The sequence below is a fragment of the Marmota flaviventris genome, chromosome 16, assembly GCF_047511675.1.
Source record: "Marmota flaviventris isolate mMarFla1 chromosome 16, mMarFla1.hap1, whole genome shotgun sequence".
NCBI lineage: Eukaryota > Metazoa > Chordata > Mammalia > Rodentia > Sciuridae > Marmota > Marmota flaviventris.
Genome location: NC_092513.1, coordinates 558,082 through 570,388, shown reverse-complemented (window position 1 = coordinate 570,388; position 12,307 = coordinate 558,082). Strand labels below are relative to the sequence as shown.

Genomic DNA, 12,307 nt, shown 5'->3' with positions numbered 1-12,307 from the left:
CCCTGAGGTGCAGCATTGCTGACGCGGACGAAGGAGATAGACGCCCCAACTCTCTGGGGGGAGAAGGGGCCCCGCCAGGCAGAGGCCTGTCCTGCATTTGGCGTCTTTTCCATTTGATTTGCGGCCACCCAGGGGAGGAGCATCATCAGAGTTGGAAACAACCTTTCCAGTGACTTCAGAGCGGAGAGCAAACCAACATTCCCGTCCACACAACAGGGGGAGGTCAGACTTGGGGGGCAGACACGCTGGGTTATAGGTGGGCGTCTGGCCTCGGGTCGAGGGGCTCCTTCTGACAGCCCCAGGGCTGTGCTGGGCATGGCCAGGCTGAGCAGGCCGGGCTGTGCTCCAGGATTCTGAGTGGCTCTCTTCTGGAATATTCCTCTGCGTGGTCCTCGTCCGAGTACAGACCTAGTCTCCTGCAACCACACAGCCGCCTGTAGGAAGGGACACAGGGGCAGCCAGCAACAGGAGCCTCTGGCCAGGAGGGCTGGGCTGGGGACTGAGGAGCACAGGGACCCTGAGGGCCTCGCTTCCCGGCCAGGGTGCAGTGAAGGTCCTCGGCACACTCCACCTTCCCCTGGCCACTCCTGCCGTCCTGCTCAGCGCTCAGGCCAGCAGGGTGTCTGGCTCCTGTCTCTTGGTGACCCTGGGGCCACCAGGCTGGGAGGTGTGGGGAGGAATGTTCCTGGCCTGTGCTGGTTTCAGGTTTTGTCTCTTGGGCATGCCGGGTGACAAGGCCGTGGTGACAAAGATGGCCATGGTGGTGCACACCTCCCAGCGGCTCAGGAGGCCGAGACAGGGGAATCACGAGTTCAAAGCCAGCCTCAGCAACAGCGGGGCGCTAAGCAACTCAGTGAGACCCTGTCTCTAAATAAAATACCAAATAGGGCTGGGGATGTGGCCCAGTGGTCGATGCTCCCTGGTACCAAGAAAAGAAAAGGCCGTGATGAGACGCATGTCCCGGTCCAGAGGGTCAGTCTGCTCACTGGCCCCAGAGGGCCTGGGTGCCCTGGGACTTGCAGGACACTGCACTGGGCCTGCTTTCCAGTAGCCCCAGGAATAATGGAGGCTCAGAATAAAAAAATGAATCCCACTTTTTTTTTTTTAAAGTATTCTTAGGTTTCCAGCTCTTTCTAGGCTCAAGTTTTACTGCAAAAGTCCTTGACCCATAAATACATTCCAGTGACGATTTCTTTTTTGTTCCAACAATCTGCATAAGATGTGAGCTTCCAGTTTAGCCTTCTCAAGCACAGCGGCACCACAAAGGCACATGTTAAAACTGTTAGCACCGTGGACCTCACATGGTTCTGAACGTGATTTTAGGTTAGGGTCCTGAGATCAGGCCAGAGCTCTGTAAGAGCTCTTTCCTGGGACTCTTTCCTAAGCTGCCCGTCGTGGAGAGGCATGTGTGGCCTTGCTCCTGCTCTAGAGGCAGGCCCTCTGGAGGGCGCTGAGCTGGGTGGCTCCTCACACCAGCCCCTCCTCGTGTGGACGCCCCCAGGTCAGAAGTCCTAGAAGAGCCACAGAGCACTCTCCCCCCACTGTGGACTAAAGTGAGGGGTCCCGAGGCACTTCCTCTCTATTGCTGCCCCTTCTCATGCAACTGCCCTGCAGCCTCTGCCACAATCGGGCCCTTCAGTCCTCTCTGGGGCTCTTGGGTGTCCAGGACGCTACGTGTCGTTACAACAACGAGCAGGTAGACCAGGCGGCCCGAGCGCGTCTGCTGTCTGGGCTCTTCTCCCCTCACCCTCCCCTGCTTTCCTGAGTTTAAGCTGCTCTGGGAGAGGACACAAAGCTCTCCTCATGGAAAGTTTTACTAACCTGGCAGGGCGCCCGGGGCTGAGCCTTCCCCATTGCTAACGACGATCGCAAGTCTGTGCAGCAGTGATCAAACACGCCGAGCCGTGAATATTAGGGACACAGCTACTGCCTGGTGGGCAGAAGGGTGGACTCAGCCGTGCACATCAGTCATGAGGCTCAGTCCTTCGTGCTGGGTGGGAAGTCTGCACGGGGGTCACTGGCACAAAAAACCACACCACACGCCTCCCCGGGGTGGAGGCTGCTGTGGGTGGAGTAGACCAGCAGGCTGCACTGGCCCTTCTCAGAGACCCTGAGGAGGATCTCCTGACATGAGAGAGGCCATCCATCAAGCCCAGGCCTGAAGCGGCTGCCTGCTGCTGAGAGGCGTCCACTGCTCACTCCTGGGCGAGGAGGGACACGAAGGGCACTTTCAAACCCGTGCGTGTGAGCCACAGTGCATCAGACGTTGGCAGAGACCCTGAGGTTCTGTCTGGGTGTCTGCCACCCTATAGATCCGACCTGTGTTCCACTGTAGCCAGCTGAGGGGCTGCTGCTGGGAAGGGACAGGCCGTGTGTCCTGCTGACTGCCCAGAGCTTGGTCCGGCTCACGTGATAAGGGCTGCTGCTGGGCTCCAGGGCAGCTGCAGGCAGGACCGGGCCCTCCAGGGAAAGCTCAGCTGCCCACTAAGCAAGTCTCCCTGTAAATAGTGTGTGTCTGGCCACTGTGGACACGTGTGGCTGCCGCTGCAGGCTGTCTTTCTGCGAGCGGCTAGCTGTGATGCGGTACCGCGTCATTTCCTGCAGTTTCCTGGTGCAGCATCGCTCGACGCTCTGTTGAAGTCCCTCTGCCGTCTGCCCTCTCTGTGCTTGGGAGGGAGGTCAGCAGTATTGCTTCCAGCTGTCACTGACCATGCTCCTGTGCTCCTGGGGAACGGCACGGAGCTGGTCCCTTCTGTCAGTGAAGAGGTGGTGACAACCATTGATCTGGGGAAGGAAATGGGGTAGGAAAGACAAAGGAGAGGTGAGGAAGCTCCTGGGGGCCCGGGGGCTGCACCACAGAGGTCTGGCCAGGGGCCTGGCAGTGTCGCCCCTCGTAGGCGGCCCGAGGCGGGGCTGTGGCGTGAGTGCTCGCAGGCCAGTGCTCCTTCTGGCCCCACAGACCCAGTGCTGACCTTGTGCAGATAGGCCAGACCTTTTCCGGGACCTTCTGCCCGTGCTCCTCAGCTCTGTGCCCACCGAGGAGCCCCCCTGGCCTTCCTCTCCAAGCTCCCATGGAGGAGCACCTTGTTCAGCTCCGAGCCGACCAGTGGCACAACGCTATGCTGGTGCCGGAGCACACAGCCGTCAAGCACGAGGTCGCATTCAGAGTGTCCAGCTGTTGGTGGCCCTCTCCAGAGCCGGCCAGGCGGGAGGGCCATCACAGCTCTTCTGCGGAGCATCCAGGTTCCGAGGCTCCCTGGGCACTGGGCCTCCTGCTGCAGCTGGGGCACAGGGCCTCATAAGTGCTCCTCCCAATAGGAAAGTGCTTCTTCCCCTGGGCTTCTGGGGGAGCCAGGAATCACCGACTCAGAGGTGGCTGCCCCGTGTACAGGACAGGGTGACCGTCAGCTAAAGCGGCCTGGCCGATGCCACAGGACATGCGGCTGCCATGACAGAAAGCTGTGAGGCTGTGACAGGCGCCACGGCTCAGGGGCCCTGACCTCACAGCTGCGGGTCCCCCTCGCACGGCCCTTGCAGGCAGAGCTGCCAGTGCCGACCCCACCGTGCACAGCGGGAAGCCTCGACTGAGACGGGAACGTGACTGCACTGCTCAGAGCTGTGGTCAGGAGTGTGACGGGAACACCGCCCCAAACGCCTGCACCGACCTTGGCTCCGAGGTGGACGTGCCCCACTGCAGACAGGACCAAAGGCCCCTGCTCGTCCAGGGGGATTGGGCCTCGGGGGCCACAGAGAGGCAGTATTTTTCCTCATCAAGGAATATCTGTTCGTCAACAGGAGGGGCTCTTGACCACTAGGAAGCTGCACAAAGGATCCTGGTCACTCAGCTGTTCCCCCAAAACAGCAATAATACCCACAAAACTGTCAAAATCTGGAAATTAACAAAGTGAACAGAATCATTCAGGAAGCACTGGGCCTTGCCCACTCCCAGCCCTCGGGGCAGCTGCGCTGAGCCAGTGGCTCCCCACGGGGGGAGCTGACCCCTGAAAGCCCTTCCCCGATGCGCAGTAAGCCCTTGACTGGTCCCAGGGCTCCTGGAGATGCCCATTCCAGGCCTGGCAGGGTCAGCTGCAGGGCAGTCGTGAGGGTGGGAGGCGGCCAGGCTGGGCTCTCAGTGCGGGGAGGGAGAGCCTGACCAACCCACATGACCACGGGGGTGGAAATGTCCGGCATGCTTTTGAGGACCTGGATGGCGGTGCGTGCGTGAATGGATGCTGCAGGCTCGGGAAGAGAGGCCCAGCTACTCGCCTCTGCTGGTCACCTGCTGGCCACCTCTGCTGACTGCCTCTGCTGCCCGCAAGCCACAGCAGAAGTGGAAGCTGAGCTGGCCATGAAGGACCTGCACTTGGAAGGGAGGGCTGAGCACATGGATGTTCTCAGGGAAGTGCGGGACTCGGTGGCTCCAGAATGGGGGACCTCCTCCTCACAGTTGCAGATCAAGCTCCGTTTGCCCCAGGAGAGTGCTGGGACACCAGAGAGGGACAGAAAACACACTGTCCATGCTCTGCGAGGACACCGACTGGCAGGAGTAGCCAGGAGGCAGTCATCGGGCCACAGCAATGGGAAGGGGCACCTAGCAGCAGCTGTCGGTCCTAACAGGGAGTCCTAGTCCAGGGCAGCTGTGCCCATCACCTGCCACGTCCAGTTCTAAACTGCGGCACTGGAGATGTGCAGAGACGCCTGGAAACACATTCGTCCATAGCCACAGAAGATGCCTCAAGAGGTCTCAAGTGTCAGACTGAGTTGTGGAGAGCAGCGGAGACATTAAGTCACCTATTATAAATATGCTCAAAGAACTAAAGAGAACTGTATTTACAGAACTACAGGAAGTGTCACAAACCTGCCTGTCAGATAAAGATCAGCAATAATGAGGTAGATAGAAAGGATTTTTAAAGCGTGAAATAGAAATTTTAGAGTCAGAAAGTACATTGGCGGGCTGGGGTGGGGCTCAGCGGTAGAGCACTCACCTAGCACGTGCAAGGGCCCTGGGTTTGATCCTCAGCACCACATAAAAAAATAAAGACATGGATAAAATAAAGGTAATGTGTCCAACTATAACTAAAAAAAGGACATATTTTTAAAAAGTACATTGGCTAGCCAGGGCGAGGTGGTGCACACCTGTAATCCCTGCAGCTCAGGAGGCTGAGGGGGGAGGATTGCGAGTTCGAAGCCAACCTCAGCAACAGTGAGGCGCTAAGCAACTCAGTGAGACCCCTGTCTCTAGATAAAATACAACACAGGACTGGCTCCGTGGTTGAGTGCCTCTGAGTTCCATCCCTGGTCCCCCCACAAAAGTCCAATGCCTGAAATGTAGAATTTATTAAGAGAGTAGATGACATGTTCAAGCTAGCAGAGGAGAAGAAGCAACACTGTGAAGGTAGATCGACAGACGGTCCATTCCAAGCCGCTGAAGGAGCCCGACATGGGGAAGGCAGCCGGGCGTCTGGCACACACGGTTCGAGCCCTGGAGCAGGGCGGGAGACCAGTGGGGACATGTGGAGGAATAATGGCTGAAAGGGCACAGACTCGATGGGAACATTACTGTGCACATCCAACATAGGTCAGCAAACCCCAAGCAGAATGAAATAAGAGACGGACACCCAGAGACCATCCTGGAGCGGGCGAGGAGGGTCCTCAGGAACATAGCCTCCTGAGAAAGATCCACGACTTCTCCTCGGGACTGTGGAGGCCAGAGACAGTGGCACGTGTCTCAAAAATGCTGAGAAGATAGCTCCAGGAATTCTGTATCTGGCAAAACAGCTTCAAAATGAAAAGCAAAGTAAAGGTATTTTTAGACAAACAAAGATGCCCGGAGTGCGTTTCTAGTAATCTTGACATCCAAGAAACACTAAGGGAGTCCTTCAGGTTGTGGGTAACTGAGACCCACACTAAGACGGACAAAGCACTGGCAAAGCAATCATATAGGCAAATAGAATGACAGTGTAAACACATTTTAAAACTCTCTTATTCTCCTACCTGATTTAAAGGATAATTGGATAAGACAGTAGCTATTAAAACTATGCTGATGGTCTTATACTGTAAAAGGTGTCATTTGTATAACAGCAACAGCAGAAAGGGGGCAGGGAAGGGAGTTGTATCAGAGCAAACTTGTGGAGAGCCACTCCAAGTACACGCACCTGTAAGTCCTGATGCACCACTGGGATCTGACTCGTGACTCGGTAGTGCCGTGACTCATGACTCGGGCTCTTCCCTTGCTCAGATCACAAGGTGTGTCCCTAGGAGTAGACAGCACCCAGAGGGGTTAGCTTACACTCACCTCGTCCTTTGTAAACCCTTGCCTCATTTGAATAGTTTCTCCCCAATAAAAAGGTCCGTCGTGTGCTCCTCATCCTCTTTTTGCATGCTTGCACCCTTTTGGGAGCTGAGGCTAAGGCATGGTTACTGAATCCAAAGAGAAGGTACTTTCTGTGTCTGTGTCTTTATTTAGCTTCAGTTCACTTGGAAGACCCTGACTGGTCATGTTGCATGACACAACACAAATTGTTCTGTATGATTAGAACTAGGTTAGTATTAATATGAAATGGCTCATCTTGAGGAAAATGCATGGTACACTAGAAAGTATATATGTAACATGGAAGAAAGTAATGAAGGCACATGGGAACACACCTCCGAAAATTCCACAAGAGGTGGAAAAATATCAAAATGGCAAGCGTAAGTCCTACCATGTCAATAATCACCCTAAATGTAAAGGAAACACTCCAATAAAAAGATACCGACTGTCAGACAAGGTTTAAAAAAATAAAACAAAATGGGATCCACCTGTATGTTGGCTATAAAAGATATCCTTTAGATTTGAAGATACAAATAAGTGGTAGGTAAAAGTGTGGAAATGGGATATTTTTTTGCAAAGAAACCAACAGTTGCCCTGATGCTTTGGTCAGCTTCCAATGCTGTAACAAAACACCTTGCACATGCTGCTCATGGAGAAGAAGAGCCGTGGTTAGCTCAGCGTGGTACAGTGCAGGGCACCGCACTGCACCACCACCTCTGATGGGGGCCCTCTCTGGGCCACTTTGAACCCCAGCAGATGGGAGTGTGTGTGCCAGAGCTCACAGTGCCAAACTGGAAGACGAAGGGGGGCTGGGCCCCACAGTCCCTTCTGAGGCACCTGCCCAGTGTCAGCAAGGACCTCCCATGAGGCCCACCTTTTAATGGCTCCCTTTTCCAATACTACCCCCTGGGAACCAACCCTTTAGCTACAGTGGACCCTTTGGAGACAGAATTAAACCATTTAAACTATAGCCGTGTCAGACAAAGCAGACTCTAAGACAGAAGGTGTCACTGCAACAGAGATCGGTGGTGCTGCTCCTTCGTCATTCCCCATTGAACAGGAAGATGGGACGTCACAGACGGACAAGAGAGTTCCACAGCCATGAAACCAAGCTGATGGCAGTGAGGAGACAGACAGACAGCTCAAGAAGGACCACTGGAACCCTCAACAGCTCCTCTTACCAAAGGCAGAACAATCAGACAGATCCACAGGACGTAAAACCCTGAACAAGACCACAACCAGGTCACCCCACACAGGGGACCTTCTCCAGTGTAGACTTCCCACTAGGCCATGAAACAAGCCTTAATCAATTTAATGTTGATTCTGATCCTAATGAAATTAAATGAGGAATCCACAACAGGAATCAGGGAACTTTACCTAGTGATTCAGCCTAGAAATTAATGCTTTTTATATAAACCATGGGTTAAATAAGAAACCTTAGAGAATTGGAAAATACTTTGAACTGAATGAAAATGAAACACAACACATCAAGACTTATTGGATGCAAGGAAAGCAGTACTTAGAAGGGGATTTGTAGCTCTAAATGTCTGCGTTAGAAACAAGAAAGTTTTCAAATCAGCAATCTAAACTTTTTCCTTAAAAATGTGGCACACTGAACCCAAAGGAAGCAGAAAGAAAAGCCGTAAGGAAAGTAGCAGAAGGCAGCGAAGTTGAGGAACAGGAGAAACCAAGGAAACCAAAAGTCGATTCTTTTAAATGAAAAACAAAATTGACAAACCTTTAGCTGGCTTGAGCAAGAAAAGTTGGGAATGAAGGGGATGGCCAGTGACTCCTTGTGTATTGAAGGGTCACTGACAGAAGTGACAGCCTAGGTAAAATAGAACTGACTCAAGAAGAGATAGAAAGGCCCCAGTGGATCTGACCAAGCAACGGAAATTAAATGACGATTTAAAATCTTCCCCAAAGACAGTCCCAGGCCCAGAAAACTTCTCTGGTAATTCCATCAAACATTACCAGAAAAAATCAATTCTAATACTCTAAAATCGCTTCCGGAAAACAGGGCACGAAGAGGCACTTCTCAATTAACTGACTCTTATGCCAAAGTCAGAACAAGAGGTCACAGACAGCCTCCAGACAAATGACCAGGAACCCAGAGCCATAAGCCCCCGTGGAGCGGCAAATTGAATCTAACAAAAATGGGGCACACCCCGTCCCAGAGGGGTGCATTCATCAGTGCGGGGCGGGTCAGCACCTAACACGGGCTGGGTTCGTGGCATGAAGGACAGAGCAGCAGTCCCCTCAGTAGATGTGAGATGGGATACTGACCACATCCAATGTCCTTTGTTTGGGAAGCTCCCATCAAACTTTCAAAGACCCAGAAGGGCCCAAATGATTTTGAAACCAAAGAAGGCAGGTGGAGGACTCAGCCTGACTTCACAGCCGCCTGAAGGCACAGCCCTCAGGAGAGCATGCGCTGGCTGGCCCCACGGTGGCCAGGGAAGCCGAGTTCCAACCAAGGTGTCAGGCCACTTAGTTGGGGTCAAGGGTAGCCTTTTGAACAAGTGGTGCTGGGGCAGCTGGACAATTGTATGCAAAACCCACCCTCCCCGCCCCCCCAGCTCAGCATTGGTCAGGACTGAGCTGCACTAACAAGACTTCTCAGGAGATGACTCAGGAGACAGGCTCAAGACCTTGGCTCCGGCAAACATAATAAACTGAAGCTCATCAAGATTCAAAACTTTTGTGCTTCCAAAGACACCCGGGGACAGCGCAGCGGCAAGAACAGCCTGGAGGAGCCCTCTGCAGAAGAACTGTCTGGTGAGGCTCACGCCCAGGGCCTTCCAGGACCACTGGCCCCAGTGACGAGAGCAGGAGGCCAGCCTGGCCCCGGTGCACAGGGGACCCCACGCCAGCATGGTGCTCATGTGGCCAGCGGGCACAGTCGGGAGCACCTGGCTAGGCGGGACGTGCGGGCCATGCATGACAGGGCATTTTCATCCCTGTGAGGCCCGAGCCGTGGCACGCCGACAAAGCCACCTGCCACGCATCTCAGAAGGCACCCCGCCGTGTGCCGTGGCTCATGAATGCAAAGTGAAAACCGTGGTGAGGAGAGGTTTCCCTTCACCAGGGTGGCTGTGCAGGGGACTTGGGGGAGGACATGGAAAAATGGGACCCTGGGCAGTACAGCAGGTTCTGCTCCGTGTCCATGTGGGACCTGGACACATCCATCCACAGCAACCAGCCCTCCAGGGTCGACAGGGCTCTGTGCGAGTCTCACTTTCAAAAGGCTGGCGAGCAGATGGGAGAAGCAGGGTGCACCCCCCGTGCAGCCAGAGCCGCGGCAGGAACTGGGCTGAGAGCTGCACACAGGCCACTGCTCCACGTGGGTCTGCGAGCTGCCTGGCAACGAGACACCTCCCGCACCGTGCAGATGCCCTGCAGTGGCCTCATCCAACGGCTGGGAAGCTCAGTGGGCTCACTGAACACGTGGCCCACTGGGACCCACCCGGAGGCGGGCGCCACCCCGTGTGTGAGGCAGCGTCGGGCAGGCCCAGGCTCGGGGTGGGCAGGGCTCGCAGCGATCTCTCAGCGCTCTTGCCACGGCGGCTGCTGTAGGCTTGCAGGTGTGGCCAGCGCAAGACCAGCCTGCCCCCAGCACCATGCATGAAGTCCTGGTCTAAGGACACTGGACCCTTTGGGACAGCATCCAGGAAGAGCCAAGCCTGCTCCCAGAGTGACAGGCCTTTTCTGGTACTCTGGTGACTCAGCCTCTCCTAGACTGCTCTCTGGGGGGTCTCGCCCCCGTCCTGCGTGCGGCCTGTGTCTGCCTTCTGCCTAGCCAGCTCTGGGAGGCCTGCCTGCGGAATGCCCCTCTCCTGGCCTCATGCCACACGCCGGCACTGACCCCAGGTGCTCAGGCCCAAAGGGTGGCAGCTTCTGAGCTCAGGGCTGGCGGGGGGAGTCCATGGACAGCCTCCTTCAGAGTCGGGAGAAGCCCCCCTGCCCTCACAGGGAGCGAGGACCTGCCTCCAGCACTGTCAGGATGGACAAGGACCCTCTTCGGGGACTTACGTCGGGGGGACTCTCAGTCTCCGTTTCTGAGAGGCCTGCTGCCAGTCGGCGCCTGCGGCCTCCTGCTTTCTGAGGCTGGTGAGGTGTCCGTGTGCTGCCCCAGGCCGGCTGGGGTCGGCCCTGTCCTGAGAACCCCATGACCACTCTCAGGTTCCCTTCTGAAGCAAGAACGCGAGCTCGTGTGCACACCGAGGGTTGTGGAGGGCCACAGCGGCCTCACAGCCCAGGCCCTGCCCCCAAGCCCAACTGCAGGCCCCTGGGTGGCAGGCCCCTGGTTATCGCTCCTAGAGCCAGGTCCCTGGAGGAGCGGGGCTATCAGGCCCCCCGCCATCCACCCTGGTGAGGTCTTCCCAGAGGCGCCTATCAGGCCTCCCAGCTGCGCGTCTTCAGATATGGCAGGAAGTTGGCCTGGGCAGCAGGCGCTCCGGCTCCAGGAGCCTGGATCTAGTCCCTGGGCCCTCTGGGCAGGTAGCTGCAGGACACAGGGAAAGTTCAGCTGACACGGAGGCCTGCGGGGCCCAGAGCTGCCCGTGGGCTGGGCGGGCCACGGGGCAGGCAGCTCTGCCTCGGGGAGGACCTGTCTACCTTCCTGGGGTTCTGCCTGGAACACACTCAGTGTCTCCGCTCAGCTGTGTGCTGCCAGCAAGCTGACAGGCTCGCGTGTCACTTCCGTGGGAACCTAAGCTTTGAAACAAATTAGACTCTCGTTGACGTTGTAATAAAATCAGAAGGGACTGAATAGCTCCGTGAAGGAGAACTCCATGGTTTCTGTGATTTTGGAGCCCTTTCTGGGCTTCCCAGACCCCTGCAGGAATGGTTTCCTCTGGGCAGCTAGCTGGCAGGAGAGCAGGCCGGAGAGGTGGCGGACCCGGAGCACTGCTGGGCCAGGCCAAGCCCGCCGTGGGAGGTGGGCGTTGGGAGGGTGGGCACCGGGCAGCTTTTCACGCACTTCGGGAAGGAGCTCAAAGCACGGGTCAGTTTCTGTCTGCTGATCAGGAGTTTGTGCTGGATTGAAAGAGTTGAAATCGCGTCCAAACCAAGCAGGGGCATTCGGGTGGACCCCCGTGTCCATCTCTGCCTTTCTGTCCCTCTTTCTCTCCCTGACTCTTCCCCTCTGTCTTTCCCTCTTTCCCTCTCTGTCTCTCTCTTTCTGCCTCTGGCCACCTCTCTCTCCCCCTGTCTCGCTGTCTCTCATGTCCACCTACATTTCAGCACCACGTGGACTGTATGTGTAATTCTTGACCGTCTTTTCCTCTGGCTAGGATGGGACGGTGGTTTCCACTGGAGCAGCTGCAGCTTCCCTCTTCCTGCCGTGCTGGTGTGGAACCAAGTGTGCAGCAGCGTGTGGGTGGAGTCAGGCTTCTCTTCGGAGGTGTGGTGGGTTTACCTGGGCTCCGAGCCAGCGGCTGTGGCCTCCCAGTGAGGCCTGTGTAGTCCCTTCCTGGCCAGGACACTTCCTGTCCCCTCCTTCTACTTCCTGTTTCTCTCCAGGCCCCAGGCAGTGAATCTTGTGGCCTCTGGTCACATGTGCTGATGTCACCTGGCACTCTAGTGGACTGGCTGTCTACCTCAGTGGGCACATGTGCCCAGGGCTGGCCTTGCCACTTTTCTGACCTGAGCATGTGGGGTGGGCAGAGACGGGCAGGGTCTACAGCCTCTCATGCAAGTTGTTGGGTGCAGGGGGCACCAGCTATGGGTGGTGCCCGGCCAAGCATGCTCCCCAGGAGCCAAGGAGAGTCCTGTGGAGAGGCTGTCCTGGGGGCTACTTCTGCAGAAGTCCTCCCCACTGGTCAGCAGAGGCCCCTCTTGGAACCGGCCCTCATTCCCTAGGGGTCTGTGTAGTGTCTGTGTTCTTGTCCTGTGACCTGAGCCCTCAACTGTGTCGCTGATGTGGTCTCCATTCCACAGGACTGGATGCCTTTAGGGTGTTCAGAGCATCCAGATCCGGCCTGTCGGTGGGCATGT

At 56.2% G+C, this 12,307-nt stretch overlaps 1 protein-coding gene and 1 long non-coding RNA gene across 6 annotated transcripts in view; one reads left to right on the top strand and one right to left on the bottom strand.

Moving 5' to 3' along the window:
- Positions 1–12,307, top strand: part of Nfatc1 (nuclear factor of activated T cells 1) — a 102,923-nt gene that overhangs the window by 76,693 nt on the left and 13,923 nt on the right. The gene's annotated exons all lie outside the window — the stretch shown is intronic.
- LOC114092715 (uncharacterized) lies at positions 5,323–10,725 on the bottom strand. Its single transcript, XR_003582790.3, has 3 exons — positions 10,343–10,725; positions 6,156–6,254; positions 5,323–5,778 (listed from the first exon to the last, which is right to left on the bottom strand). It is a non-coding gene; the product is annotated as an uncharacterized lncRNA (long non-coding RNA).